At 51.1% G+C, this 15,425-nt stretch overlaps 1 pseudogene; it reads left to right on the top strand.

The window, feature by feature from the left end:
- The first annotated feature begins 1,625 nt into the window (after positions 1-1,625).
- LOC119310769 lies at positions 1,626-15,177 on the top strand (annotated as a pseudogene).
- The last annotated feature ends 248 nt before the right edge of the window (positions 15,178-15,425 follow it).

Below are 15,425 nucleotides of genomic sequence, written 5' to 3'. Positions count from 1 at the left end.
TATATAGATGACCTAGTCATCGCCAATTGTTTGATAGATGCTAGAATTGGTTGTGCATGCTTTGCCACATATTTCATTTGCCATCTTATTGTGTGAGCATGTTGGTGCATATTTTACTCATTCAAGGACATCCACTTGTTTTTTTGATTGTTTGGTCTCTTTTCTTTTTGCCAAGTGGATGGACAAGAATGCCTAAGAACCTTCTTTAGCTATCTATGCTTTCCTCATCTCAAACTCTATTCATGCTACATCACAAAATTTGATCAAGTCAGATTCGAACCACTTTGTGTGAGGAGCACTCGGAGTCCCCGATTCGTCATAGACTTAAACTTCCAAAACCTCTTTGTGACTCTCAGTCTGGCCAATTCCTCCATTTCGTTCGTACCGAGATCACTAAGTTGGTCTGAGTTTTCAATCTCGCTGCAACCGATTTGAACTTCTCGGTCTCACCGATTTGCTGTAACTGTACATAGTTATGCATCTTGGTGCCACCGAGTTGTTCCACTCGGTCACACCGACAGTGTTGGGCTATATATAGCCATGGGAATTTTTTTGGAAATTTCTCCGAAACCCTTCGCCCGCGCAATAGCTCGCTCTGCCATCGGAGGTCTCCGGATCGTCTCCTCGTCGCCAGCAGCCTCCTGTCACTGGTCTGCGCCGCCGTCAAGGGATTTCGCCCCTGCCGTTGCCGCTGTAGCGAGTCCACTGCCAAGTTAGGGTATGGACTCGATCTTTGTGCTATCCACGTCTGGTTCCTAGCACATTGTACTCTTATTGAATCTTGCCACGATTGAAACACTTCTATCCAGCCAAAGTAGTCCATAGATTAGATGAGATTCAAATTTTTAGGGTTAGGTTTCCGCCGAAACCATCTCGGACCCACCGAGTTGAAAAACTCGGTCTCGCCGATTTGGCTTATGCCATTGCACTAGTGACTCTCGGTCTGACCGAGAATTACTAATCGGTGCGACCGATTTGAGGATTTTGTGAAACCCTAGCAGTCTCGGTGCCACCAAACTGTGACTCGGTCCAACCGAGATCATTAATTTAGTTTCCAAAACTGCTTCGGTATCACCGAGTTTGAAAATCGATTGATCCGAAATGCTTTCTGTGGAAAACTAAAGCTGAACTTTTGAATCATTCTTTTGCAAAAATCTCTGATTTTGTGATGCTCATCTATTCTATCTCATCTATAACTCTTCACAGGGTCAGCAGTCAGCTTTTGCAGTATGTCAGATCAGAGTGACAGCCAGAATAGGTCAGAAGAGCAGATGGACTTGAGTGAGGGCACTAGTCCCTCAACTACAGATGAAGGGAGCAGAAGTACTCCTAGCAATTTGCCTAAGGCTGCTACTAGGCAAAGGAGGAAGAGGACTTCAGACTTAGAAGATGAATATCACAAAGCTGAGGAAGATGAGGCTACTTCCAAGAAAGTGCTGCTCAAGAAGGAATATGGCTTTGCACATAACACAAAGCCAGGTGTGAAGAAGAAAGTTCCTGCCAAGAGGACACCAATGCCAAAGGCTAGAAAGTCCACTCAAATGCCAGCTCAGGCTCAACCCAAAGAGGAACCTGAGAAGAAAGTCACATCATCCAAACCTCAGAAAGTTCCTACTGGAGAGACTATGAAGTTCACAATTGAGTCAGAGGATGATGGTGGTCAGGACAAGAAAAAGAAGAGAGCAAGAACCACAACTGCCAAGGTCCTTGGAAAGCCCTCTATGAGAAGAGATTCTGAAGAAGAGGAAGAGGATGCTACATCAGCACCTAAGGCACCTAAGCTTATGGGTGATGCAGTCAGATCAGGGGCTGCAACATCTAAGCCCAAGGATGCACCCAAAGCTGCCTCCAAGGCCAAGCAAGTTCCAAAGAGGAATACTAGAAGTATTCCAGCTGCTGAGAAGAACAAGGCCCCAATGCCCAATGTTGCTGAAGAAGAGGATGAAGAAGGATAGGTCCTAAGAAAGCTCAAGCCCAAGATACCAGACCACAATGATGCCCATCCTATGGCTGATGACATGAGAATCAGGAAGGATTCAGGGCTAAGACTGTGGAGGATGGAAGATCCATATGCTTCAAGGAGAAGAACTACTGTTGACTACAGGTTCCACACAAAGGAACAACAGGACTTTTATGAAACAATTCTGTTGGACAAGAAGCCTATAGTTTGTGACATGAGGTGGGTCGACTGGACCTACATCAAGGACAATGAACAACACTATCCTGGAGTGCAAGAAAGCTTTGTTGCTTGTGGAGTTGCTGATTTTGTTGGACAGAAGTTCACCCACTAGAATGATGAGCTTATCATGCAGTTCTACTCCACAACACATTTTTACCCAGATGGAAGAATTGTTTGGATGTCTGGAGGTACAAGGTACCAATCCACTGTTGAAGAATGGGCAAGTCTGATAAATGCCCCCAAGGAAAATTAGGATGACCTGGACATTTATGCAAAGAAGAAGATGGATCACAATTCAATGGCTCACATGTACAAGGAGATTCCAGACAAGGCAGTAGAGACTCACAAGTTTGGATCAGTTCACTTTCTGCTGTCAGGGTTGCCAACAATCAATTGGATTCTGAGGCACACTTTGTTGCCCAAGTCTGGTGACCATAACATGATCAGAGGGAATGCCATCAACATGTTGCATGTGTTTGATGTGCCACAGAAGTTCAAAGTCATGAGCCTGATGATTGAAACAATTAAGAGGACTGCAGCAGATCAGAAGAGGAGCTGTGGATATGCACCTCAGATTCAGGAATTGATCAACTCAAAGATGGGCATAGGAAGATATCAATTGGAAAGGAACATTTTCCACTTTATCAAGACTTTGAGGACAATGAGGTTGTCATGAATGAAAATGATCCACAATCAGTTCAAGCTCAGGAGAAGAAGGAGAAGGCAAAGAAGGAGAAGGCTGTCAAGATGCCAACTCAAGTGGAGGCATCTGAATATTTCTTGAAGACCAAACAGGAGCAACTTGGTTACTTGATAGCATCTACACTGAGGATTGACAAAGGACTGGCCACCCTCACTCAGAATCAGGAGATCCTTGAGAGAATCATGGAACTCAAGTTTCATGACCTTGATGTTAAAGTAACTGAGATTCAGTCAGTTGTAGAGCAGCTGCAGGATGATATGCAGGAGAGGCAGGGCAAGACTACCACAAATGTGTTTGCCAGAGTGCCCAGAGCCCAGAGGTCAGTTGCAGTGCCAGTGACAAACACTAGAGCAACAACTTCAGCACCAGCCACATCACCTACAGTTCCGGTGCAACCAGCTCCAGCATCCACTCCAGCACCCTCTACTTCAACTAAAGCCTTCGTCCTTGGAGTTATCAGGACACCACCATCAGAAGATCAAGCCTGAGAGTCGATCCAGCACTATGCATTTTCTATGAACTTTTTGGTAACTTGTTGCCAAAGGGGGAGAAAAATCTATAGATCATAGGCTTCGAGAGAGAGAGTGTTGCTTTTGTTCCCTCTTGCTTTTATTTGGTGGTTTTTCAAACTTTGTTTGCTTTTGTTTGAGATACTATGCTTGTGAGACAGTGATGATCATGTGTTTGATCATAACCTACACTTATGCATGTTTGATGATACTATCCTATCTATCTTATGTGATCATTCACTTTGCTTGGTGATGAGTGCATGTATTCAATGTTTATTATTTTGAGCGCTCCACCAAGATGTATGTGACATGGAAGAGTAACCCATGACCCTAATTCATTGTGCATTTGCAGTCCAAAGCAAATCTCAACCCATGCACAATTTTAGGGGGAGCTCTTGCTTATCACATACTTCTCAAAGCGACGATGTTATTCACTCTTATTATCATTTGTCGAAGCTTTGATCTATATGTTGTCATCAATTACCAAAAAGGGGGAGATTGAAAGTGCAACTATCCCTAGGTGGTTTTGGTAATTCATAACAACATATAGCTCATTGAGCTAATGCTATTCCAAGATTATTATTTCAGGAAAGCTCGATGAATGGCATGGCATGGATGATGAAAGTGGATCCCTCAAAATACTAAGGACAAAGGATTGGCTCAAGCTCAAAAGCTCAAGACTCTTCATTTTATATTTTAGTGATCCAAGATCACATTGAGTCTATAGGAAAAGCCAATACTATCAAGGAGGGATGAGGTGTTGCTTAATGAGCCTTTTGCTTCATGTGCTTAGTGATATGCTCCAAAACCCTCAACTACTTTCCCACATCCACAAATGACCTAAACCTAAAGCCAAAATCGGTCACACCGATTCTTCCTATCCTGCGCCACCGATTCCAAAAGTCATAGCCACTGCCACAAACCCTAAGCAAATCGGTCTTACCGATAGGGATCTCGGTCTCACCGAGATGGGGTTGTAATCTCTCTGTTTCCCTTCGTAACGTTTCGGTCTAACCGAAGTGAGCGATCGGTCCCACCGAGATTGCAATGTAAACTCTCTGTTTCCTTTTTGTAACATTTCGGTCTCACCGAAAAGAGCAAATCGGTCCCACCGAGTTTACCTGACCAACTCTCTGGAAAGCTTATTACCAAATCGGTCTCACCGAGTTTATGTAATCGGTCTTACCGAGATTACGTTATGCCCTAACCCTAACCGAATCGGTCTCACCGAGATGCATGTCAGTCCCACCGAAAATCACTAACGGTCACTAGGTTTACTAAATCGGTCCGACCGAGTTTAACGATTGGTCCAACCGAGTTTAGTAAATTGTGTGTAATGGTTAGATTTTGTGTGGAGGCTATATATACCCCTCCACCTCCTCTTCATTCGTGGAGAGAGCCATCAGAACGAACCTACACTTCCAACTTACCATTTCTGAGAGAGAACCACCTACTCATGTGTTGAGGACAAGATATTCCATTCCTACCATATGAATCTTGATCTCTAGCCTTCCCCAAGTTGCTTTCCACTCAAATCTTCTTTCCACCAGATCCAAAACCTATGAGAGAGAGTTGAGTGTTGGGGAGACTATCATTTGAAGCACAAGAGCAAGGAGTTCATCATCAACGCACCATTTGTTACTTCTTGGAGAGTGGTGTGTCCTAGATTGGCTAGGTGTCACTTGGGAGCCTCCGACAAGATTGTGGAGTTGAACCAAGGAGTTTGTAAGGGCAAGGAGATCACCTACTTCGTGAAGATCTACCGCTAGTGAGGCAAGTCCTTTGTGGGCGACGACCATGGTGGGATAGACAAGGTTGCTTCTTCGTGGACCCTTCGTGGGTGGAGCCCTCCGTGGACTCGCGCAACCATTACCCTTCGTGGGTTGAAGTCTCCATCAACGTGGATGTACGATAGCACCACCTATCGGAACCACACCAAAAACATCCGTGTCTCCAATTGCGTTTGAATCCTCCAAACCCTTCCCTTTACTTTCTGGCAAGTTGCATGCTTTAATTTCCGCTGCCTATATACTCTTTGCATGCTTGCTTGAATAGTGTGATGATTGCTTGACTTGTCCTAAAATAGCTAAAATCTGCCAAACTCTAAAATTGGGAAAAGGTTAAGTTTTTATTGGTCAAGTAGTCTAATCACCCCCCTCTAGACATACTTCAAGGTCCTACAGGGATGCACCCAGAGCGGAGGAGGCCCCGCCAGGCGACCAAGCGCCGGGGGCTCCGTTGCCTCGAGAGGCGCCCCGACCTCCGGAAGACGCAGGCCACGCCAACACCCTCAACCTCGTCGAGCATCCTATATACTTCGTTAGCACGATGCTGCGGGACGCGAGGGCGTGATACCCCATGCCCCAGAAATTCCTGCTTGCGTTACTAGTGGCCTCGCGCAAGCTGCGGCACTACTTCCAAGGCCATCCCATCAAGGTCGTCTCAGCGTATCTCTTGGAAAGAGTGCTCAGGAGCCCCAACTCAGCTGGAAGGGTCGCTAAATGGAACATCGAGTTGCAAGCGTTCCAGCTGGAATTCAGCACAACCAGAGTCATCAAGGGAGCCGCACTTGCAGACTTCATGGCAGAATGGACGGAGGCACCAGGGCTCGAAGTGGGCGAGGATCGGTCGCTTTCCCCAGGAAGTGAAGCGCCGGACGGCTGGTCATGTACTTCGACGGGGCGTTCTCGCGACATGGCGCGGGGGCTGGCGCAGTGCTCATATCTCCCACTCAGGACAAGCTCTATTACGCTGTGCAGCTCTGCTTCCAACATGGCAAGAAGGTCTCCAACAACATAGTAGAATACGAGGGCCTGATAGCGGGCTTGAAAGCTGCAGCCGCCTTGGGGGTGAAGTGCCTCATTTTCAAGGGCGATTCACAACTCCTCGTCAACTTCTCCAACAAGGTGTACGAGCCGAAGGACGAACACATGGAAGCGTATCTCGCGGAGGTCCGCAGGATGGAGAAACAGTTTTGCAGGTTGGAGTTGCAGCATGTGCCTCGTGGCACCAATCAATAGGCTGATGACATCGCCAGGAGGGCGTCCAGGCGGTTGCCTCAGGAGCCTGGCGTCTTCGAGGAACGACTCTTCAAACCTTCAGCGACACCATCACTATCAAGCACAGCGCAGCCTCGGGAGGAGCTTCCTCAACCGCCTGCCTCGGGAGCCCCGGCTTGTGGCCCGACCTCAGGAGCACGCCTACTCCTGGCGCTAGAGCCTCAGGAGGGATGTTGGACCATGGAGTTCAAAGATTACTTGATGCAAGGGATTCTGCCGGAAAAGGAGGAGGACGCGGAACGCGTGGCGCGACAGGCCATGGCCTACTGCATCCAAGACGGAGAGCTCTACCGGAAGCGGCCGAATGACGTTACCCTACGCTGCATCTCCAGGGAGCAAGGGAAAGATTTACTGGCAGACATTCATGGTGGAGACTGCGGGCACCACTCGTCTTCACGGACACTCATCGGCAAGGCATTTCGCAGCGGGTTCTATTGGCCAACGGCACTCAATGACGCAATCGAGCTGGTGAAGGCTTATGAAGCCTGTCAATTCCACGCTAAGCAGATTCATCAGCCGGCTCAGGGCCTTCAGACCATTCCCCTCTCATGGCCGTTCGCCGTTTGGGGACTGGACATCCTTGGCCCATTTCCTCGGGCGCCAGGGGGCTACCGCTACCTCTATGTCGCCATTGACAAGTTCACAAAGTGGGCAGAGGTGGAAGCTGTCCGCACCATCCCGGCTGGCTCAGCGGTCAAGTTCATCAAGGGCCTTGTGAGCCGGTTTGGGGTACCTAATCACATCATCACTAACAATGGTTCGTAGTTCACCAACAATCTCTTCAAAACATATTGTGCTAACCTTGAAACGCAGATATGCTATGCTTCGGTGGCACACCCTCGGAGCAATGGACAAGCTGAATGCGCCAATGCGGAGGTCCTGAAAGGCCTCAAAACCCGGACCTTCAAGAAGAAGCTGGAAGCCTGCGGCAGGGGCTGGCACGATGAGCTTCATTCCGTGCTATGGTCCATCCGCACAACCGCTACCAAGTCGACCAGCGAAACCCCGTTCTTCCTCGTCTACGGTGCTGAGGCGGTCCTTCATCACGAGGTCAGGCATCGCTCCGCGCGGGTCCTGGCTTTCGATGAAGCACAACAGGACGCCATGCGGGGTGGACCTCGTGCTGGGAGAGGAACGCCGTCGGGAGGCTGCGCTTCGGGCTGCAAGATACAAACAGGCGCTGCGGCGGTACCACTGCCGCAGCATCCGCCCTAGGACCCTCGAGGTAGGTGACCTCATGCTCAGACGGGTGCTCTCCAGGGAGGGGCTGCACAAGCTCTCTCCCATGTGGGAGGGCCCGTTCAAGGTTGTTCATGTCTCCAGGCCTGGCGCCGCACACTTAGAGACTCAGGAGGTGGTGCCCATCCCGAACGCGTGGAACGTCCAGCACCTCTGGAACTTCTACCCTTGAGGAAAGGCCTAGCGCCTGTAAAGAAGGCCCGGTGCCTGTGAAGCTAGACGAACCGAGAATGGCCCGGTGACTGTGAAGAAGGCCAACTCCTGTGAAGCTCATCACCCCGAGAAAGGCCCGAAGCCTGTGAAGAAGGCCAATGCCTGTGAAGCTTGCCGCCCGTGACACTCTCACGTAATAATGAGTTGGGGCTGTACATGCCCCAGAGTCTCCGGAGAGCCGCCCTTGGGCCTCGGGGGCTCCCGCCCATGCCCACTGTCAGCACTTAGCTCCGCGCTGGTGAGAAGACGTCGAAGACTAGATTAGGTGCCAGACGCGGCTTTTTCATTTGCTTTCTGTAGTTAGCTTGTTCATCCCTATTTGAAGTTCCATTGGAGTTGCTTTTAGCATTGTTGTCGTCCCTGACCTGTGACCCCTTGTCTTTGTCGCCTACTTGATTCATTTTCTCTCTCGCAAGTCTCGCGAGGGGGCTACACGGGTGCCCTCGTGAGTGTTTTCTGACCCAGTCTTGTGAGGCTTTCCTATCCAAGTCCACCACGAGAGCACTCCTCCCGGTCCGTGCCCCACGGGCATCGCGACGCAAACACAGGACCTGAGCCGGTTGCCCCCACGACCGAGACCGGAAGTTACCTCTCCTGACTAATTCTTGCAGGACACAAAGCGCGCGACGAGGCCTCAGCCTCGAGAAGCGAAGACTGCGGCAAGTCCCCCTGAGCTAAGTAATTCCTGCACGCGAGCACGTGGCACCAAAACACAGCACAAGAATAGCGGAAGTAGCATAATAGTTAACGACAACAGTCCAGCACGCCCCTGCGGGGCCCTACACTACTCTCTCTTTGCGCAGGGAAGGGAGAAAAACAAAATAGACACAACTTGCTCAGCACTGACTCGCGGCGAGGGCTCGTACTGCCTCCGGAGCTCAGTCAGACTCCTCACGCTTCACCGAGGCACGATGGCGGGCTGACCCGCTACCTCCCTCAAGGCGAGCGCGACAACGCGGAGGCTGGTCGTGGCCACCGTTGGAGGAGCTGCCGTCCGAAGGGGAGTCGCCGAGGCTTGGCGAGCTATGAACGCCGCCGGCCATGCGCCCGCCTTCATCTTCATCTCGACCATCGCCAAGGCTGGGCACCTGGCCGCCGTCGTCATCTTTGGGGCAGTACCCGACGCGGCGACCGTCTTCTCCGAACACCCTCACGTAGAGGGTGGCGTCACCGTCGAACTTGAAATGCAAGGTGCACCGCCGGCTCAGGCCACGCGCGCGGGCAAACGTTTGCCAGCCGCAGGTCAGGGCCATTTTCCCGGTGACAGAGATATCCAATGAGGCCCAGGAGGCCCTGTTGCAGCAACCGTCCGCCTGAAGCCAAAGGCCGCCAGGAGCGCCGGCCGGGAGTTCAGTTGCAAAGAAGCAGGGAAGCTGAAGCCAGCTGCCTGTTGGGTCCACTGACCACACGACGAACTCCGGCAGCACTTCCGCCGAGTGGAAGCGCGGCCTGGGGGGCCGCGCAGCCATGATGCACCTGCCCTTACCCACCAGGCGCCCATCGCCGCGCGGTAGATCGCAGCTGCGACCGCGGGGAGCTGCTGCGGGCGACGCAGGATGCTTGCGGGGACGACCCCGACCGCGCTTGGGCGGGGGAGAGTCAGGCCCTTCCCGGCGAGCCTTCTCTTTATCCATGGTCGAGAACCTCTTCGGCGGCGCCATAGAAGACGACAGTTGGGATGGGGAGAAAGAAGGAAGCGGGGAGGAAGATGTATAGCGGGGGCTTGCGCTCTCCCGCATTTATAACCGGAGGAGGCCAACCGTCGGCCTCCACGATCACAAGTAATCATGACCCACTTCTGCATGCAGGGACTTGTCAAGTCGAGCAGATGCCGAGGCGGCGTGGGGAAGCAGAGACGCCCACGTCCAATCAACTGCCACACGGCACCCAAGGCCGCAGGCTGATGGGGCCCATGGTGCTCCATACTTGCCCCTTCGCTTCTCCACTAAGCGAAGTCCGAGCGCGCCTTGGGCCCGGGGGCTACTGTCAGCATTCTGGGAATGGGAGTCCCCAAACTTGCCTGCCTGTGGCCAGCGGCGTGGCTCAAGTGGTGGCCCAGTACGACCCATCTTCATCAGCGCAAGACTCAAGACCCTCGCGAGGGGCCAAGCCTCGCGGGGCGGACGACACAGGAGTTCCTAGGAACGGCCTCGCCAGGCAGGCTCGCGAGGAGGCCGAGAGATCAAGGTAGGGTACCTCATGACGCAAGCCATGACGATCGAAACCAGGCGGGCGCCGGCCTGTGCAGTGTCCTTGTTTCCTCTTTGGTGCAAATGGGGCAAGCACAGGCGTGGTGTACCAAGGCATCAGGCAAAGGTTGCCATTTCAATGCAACAAGACCAAGACCAGCAGAGCGGCAAGATGGAGGTCACCGTGGAGCCCAGGACAGCGTCATCGCCAGTGCCTTTGGCAGCCGAAGACCAACTGTGGAGGATACAACTACTGAGTGTAAACCGGCCAGGAGGGCCCGGTTCACCCTCAACTATATTGAAGCCCATGAGGACCCAGAAGATGGCGTGTTACCAAAGAAACTTAGAGGCTCGGACCCAAAGGCGGATTAGGGCCCATAGTGGTAAACCGCCATGGTTATGTGACTTGTAATGTATGTTAGGAAAGGAGAGACCGAGCCGGACACTTTGTATGAGTCGGCCTCGGGACTCTGTAGACCGGCCGGGCGTCAACCTATGTATATAAAGGGACGACCCGGTGGCGGTTCAGGGACAAGAAACAACAACTCAAGACTCAGGCAAAGCGTATTTGCTCCCTGGTCATCGAAACCCAATCAATCCCATCATAACTAAACGTAGGCTTTTACCTTCATCGAATGGGCCAAACTAGTATAAAACTCCTGTGTCCGCTGTCCGGTTTAACCCCTTCAAGCTAACCCGTCGCGATGGCTCCACGACTAAGTCCTTCCATGAGGACATCTGACGTGTTAATTCCACGACAGTTGGTGTCCACTGTGGGGCTATCGCACGATGGTTTCGAGTTCTTGAAGGGCAGCTCTGAAGGACCCAAGGGGTACGTGGTTGGCCGGATGACCAAGAGTCATCGTGGCAAGCTCTACATCGACGACGAAGGATGGGGCCCCGAGGCCGGCTCAGTCGAGTACGGATACCGGGTCCCCTTTGGCGGAATTCATGTCTTCATCGGCAAGATCGGCGAACCGGGCCCTGAGCCGTACATCTTTACCGACCTCGTCGAGACGGCTCAGTGTGCAAGTCCTGCCCGGGTTAAGCCCGCCATGAAGCGTGCGTTCGTAGGATGTGTCCATGGGATCGGATCTGAACCAGTGTCTGAAGGCGATACGGCTGTTTATTCCAACAGCGAGTCATCCACTGGCGAAACCGAGTCCCTGTACCAAATTCATGATGGTGTGTTCGAAGGATATTCCGATGGCAACAGTATTCCGGACCTCCTTGAACCGCCAAGTCGGGTTGCTGTTTACATGGCCGGAACACAGCCCACTTTGCAGTCTTCATCTACAGCAGCGATGAATACCGGATCAGTGGCTGCGGCAGGAGCCCCGGCGCGCTGACCGGCTCAAGTCCTCTCCGGTTTGATGGATGCCTGGGCAACCTTGTTAACCACGGCAGTTACCCCGGAGACGCAGGATTAGCACAATGCGGACATTGCGAAACTGAAGGACCAGATAACGCAGGCTAAGGAGGACCTGGCAATTGAGGATGCCAGGATGACTGAAGAACGGGCCGCTTTGGATGCCTAGTCACAGCAGATACATGCACAGAGTTACCGGCTCATGTTAGATCATAATGCATCAAACGACGTAATGCGAAGGAAGTACCGATCACGTATGCAACCGGTTTTGGAAGGATTGAATCTCTTTAATACACCGGGGGCTGGGCCGAGCAATCCAGCAGCGGCAAACCGGACCGACGCGCCTAGGGAAGCACCGGATCAACCACGGATGACGGAACCACCTCGGTGAACGAATAACCCGCCACCATACGTGTCCACGCCACCGGGTCACTTCTCGAGCCCTTTGGATAACATGATTGCCGCAGCATCTCGCCTGGCAGCCATTCCAATGGAGGGCGATTCACTAGCGACGATTGAAACGCGGTGGGCTAGGGACCTTCTTCAAACCACCGTGGTGCAGCAGCAGGCTTATTCCTATAGCCGAGATAGAATTCATTCAACCCCCCGTCCGAGCCCAAGCTATAGCAGGCACATGGATGAACCGGAAGTGTCTAGCAGTGCGCGGTGCCGTAATGCTCAAGACGTGGTGGATAATGGCAGAGCACGAAGGGAGGCCACTTTGGGTCGTCATCAACCCACCCCGGTTCAGCCAGCAGCGTCAGTAGACCGAGGCATCGGGCTTGCCTTTAGTTCCTGGGGAGTGCCATGTCTCATTCTTGCTGTCCGTAATGTGCGACTGCCCAAGGATTTCAAGGGTCCATGTAAGGTTCCTAATTACACCGCGGATCAGCCACCTGAGGCATGGGTCAAGAGTTATGAGATGGCAATGGAGATGCTAGATGTGGATGAAGCGGCCTGTGCAAAGTACTTCACGATGATGTTGGAAGGGACAGCCCGTACTTGGTTGAAAAACTTACCAGCCAACTCCATCGAGTCATGGGATCAGTTGAAGGCCCGGTTTATAGCTAATTTCAAAGACACATGCAAACAACCTATGTCCATTGTGGATCTGATGCCTGTGTTCAAGGGGAGAATGAGTCAACAACTCATTGGGTGCGCCGGGTTTCGGAAATTTTGCATTCGTCAGACCGGATTAATGCTGGTCAAGCAATCATAACGCTGGAGCGTAATTGCCGGTTTAAGTCACTAAAAATGAAGTTGGGATGGCTTAAGCGCCACTGCAATGACATGGTAACCCTTATGGCAGCCTTGGTCAAATATGCCGATTCCGATAATACCAAGGATCCTGATTCTGATGAGGAGAAACTGGAGAAGGGAAAGAAGAACGGCGGTGCAAAGGGACAGCATCACAACCAAGGAGGCCATAGGAATAACGGTAAGCGCAAGGCAGATAGTTCAGATCTTGTGGCTAACACCAATATGCAGCATCGAAAAGGTAAACCGCCCCAGCGCGGTGGAGGGATGAATCTGGAGTGTTTGTTAAACCAGCCCTGCCCAAAGCATGGGACCAAGGAGGCCCCTTCCACACATCTTTGGAAAGATTGTTATATCATGAAGGAGTTTAAGAATTCCGATGTCTTCCGGTATGATCAGGGTCCGTCGGGCGGTTCAGGTCCAGGTTTTCATGGTGGCGGCGGTTCAAACTCTGGATTCTAGAATAATCAGGGCAACCAGAATAACCAAGGTGGTAGTGGCCAACAGAATAATCAAGGAAATCAGTATCAGTCAGGTTATCAAAGTCACCCCAAGCAGTTGAATGGTGGGCAGTATCATGTGTTCACTACTAGCCTATGTAAGCGTGATCAGAAGCTTCACAAAAGGGCAGTTAATGCCGTTGAACCGGCAGTGCCACGTTATTTACGGTGGTCCGAGCAGCCCATTGTGTGGAGCAGAGAGGATCATCCGCCCCGGGTTGACAATCCGGGTCAAGTGGCTTTGGTGGTAGTGCCTCAGGTGGGAGGTTACAAGTTTACCAAAGTCCTGATGGATGGAGGGAGCAGTATCAACATCCTGTACTATGAGACTTTTCGTCGCATGGGGTTGACAGACAAGAGTCTTAAACCGTCCAACACTGTTTTTCATGGTGTAGTACCAGGTAAATCGGCATATCCTGTCGGCAAGATTGCTTTGGAGGTTGTGTTTGGAGATGAGCATGATTCCAGGTCTGAAAAATTGACCTTTGAAGTGGTGAAGATCCAGAGCCCGTATCACACACTGTTTGGACGGCCGGCTTACGCAAAATTCATGGCGAGGCCCTGCTATATCTATTTACAACTCAAAATGCTGGGTCATAAGGGGACTATAACAGTACATGGAAGTCGGAAGATCGCGTTGGATTGTGAGGAAGGTGATGCGGCTTATGCTGAGTCGGTTTGTGCTACAGAGGAGCTGAAGTTTTATAAGGACAATGTTGATCCGGCAGACATGACCCCTCTGAAGAAGCCCACCACTGAGCATGACCCGACCCTGAAGTTCAAACCGGATGATGAGACTAAACTTGTTGACTTTGTTCCTGGCGATTCATCAAAACAGTTTAGTATCAGCACCAATCTGGATCCGAAATAGGAAAGCACGCTCATCGAGTTCATCTGTGAGAACCGGGGCATTTTTGCATGGAAGCCTTCTGACATGCCAGGTTTACCGAGGGAACTCGCTGAGCACACTCTCAATATTGATCCTAAGTTTAAACCGGTCAAGCAATTTCTTTGCCGCTTTAACGAGGAAAGACGCAAGGCCATTGGTGAAGAGGTAGCCCGGCTGTTGGCTGCTGGATTTATCATCGAAGTATTTCACCCTGAGTGGTTGGCTAATCCGGTGCTCGTTCTTAAGAAAAACGGCACTTGGCGTATGTGTGTGGACTACACAGATTTGAACAAGGCTTGTCCGACAGATCCTTTTGCCCTCCCGCATATTGATCAGATTATTGATGCGACGGCGGGTTGTGAGCACCTGAGTTTCTTGGATGCCTATTGAGGTTATCATCAGATTAAAATGGCAATTAAGGACCAGGAGAAGACAACCTTCATCACTCCCTTTGGAGCCTTCTGCTATGTTTCTATGCCCTTTGGGCTCAAAAGTGTCCAGGCAACTTATCAGTGTTGTGTGCAAAATTGTCTTCACATGCAGATTGGGCGTAATGTTCATGCCTATGTGGATGACATTGTGGTAAAATCCAGGAAGAAGGAAACTTTGATAGATGACCTCAAGGAAACATTTGACAATCTTCGGGTTTACAAAATGATGCTTAATCCGGACAAGTGTGTTTTTGGTGTTCCGGCAGGTAAGCTCTTAGGCTTTCTGGTGTCTAACAGAGGCATTGAGGCTAATTCGGAAAAAATCAAAGCGATTACATCTTTGGCTAAACCGAAGTGTATCAATGATGTTCAGCGTCTGGTGGGTCGAATGGCAGCCCTTAGCCGGTTTATCAGCCGTTTGGGAGAGAAGGCAATTCCTTTGTATCAGATGTTGAAAAAGACAGATGATTTCATCTGGAGCGATGCAGCCAATGCGGCATTTGAGGACTTAAAGCGGTAGTTGGTTGAACCGCCGGTTCTTGCTGCTCTGGTTGACAAAGAGCCCTTGTTATTGTATGTGGCTGCTAATGCCCGTGCTGTCAGCGTGGCAATTGTGGTGGAGCGCAAGGAGGCTGGTAAGGAGTATCCGGTTCAACGGCCAGTTTACTATATCAGCGAAGTACTTATCGAGTCAAAGCAACGGTATCCGCATTGGCAGAAGCTGATTTATGGGGTTTTTATGGCAAGTCGAAGCTCAAACAATACTGTCAAGGCCATCCCATTATAGTGGTCAGTTCAGCTCCTTTGGGTGATATAATTCAGAACAGGGAGGCAACTGGCCGGGTTGCAAAGTGGGCAATTGAGCTTGGCCCGCACGGATTGAAGTAT

Source organism: Triticum dicoccoides, chromosome 1B, assembly GCF_002162155.2.
Source record: "Triticum dicoccoides isolate Atlit2015 ecotype Zavitan chromosome 1B, WEW_v2.0, whole genome shotgun sequence".
NCBI classification, from domain to species: domain Eukaryota; kingdom Viridiplantae; phylum Streptophyta; class Magnoliopsida; order Poales; family Poaceae; genus Triticum; species Triticum dicoccoides.
The sequence above is the reverse complement of the archived record's forward strand: the minus strand, read 5'-3'. Positions and strand labels throughout refer to the sequence as shown.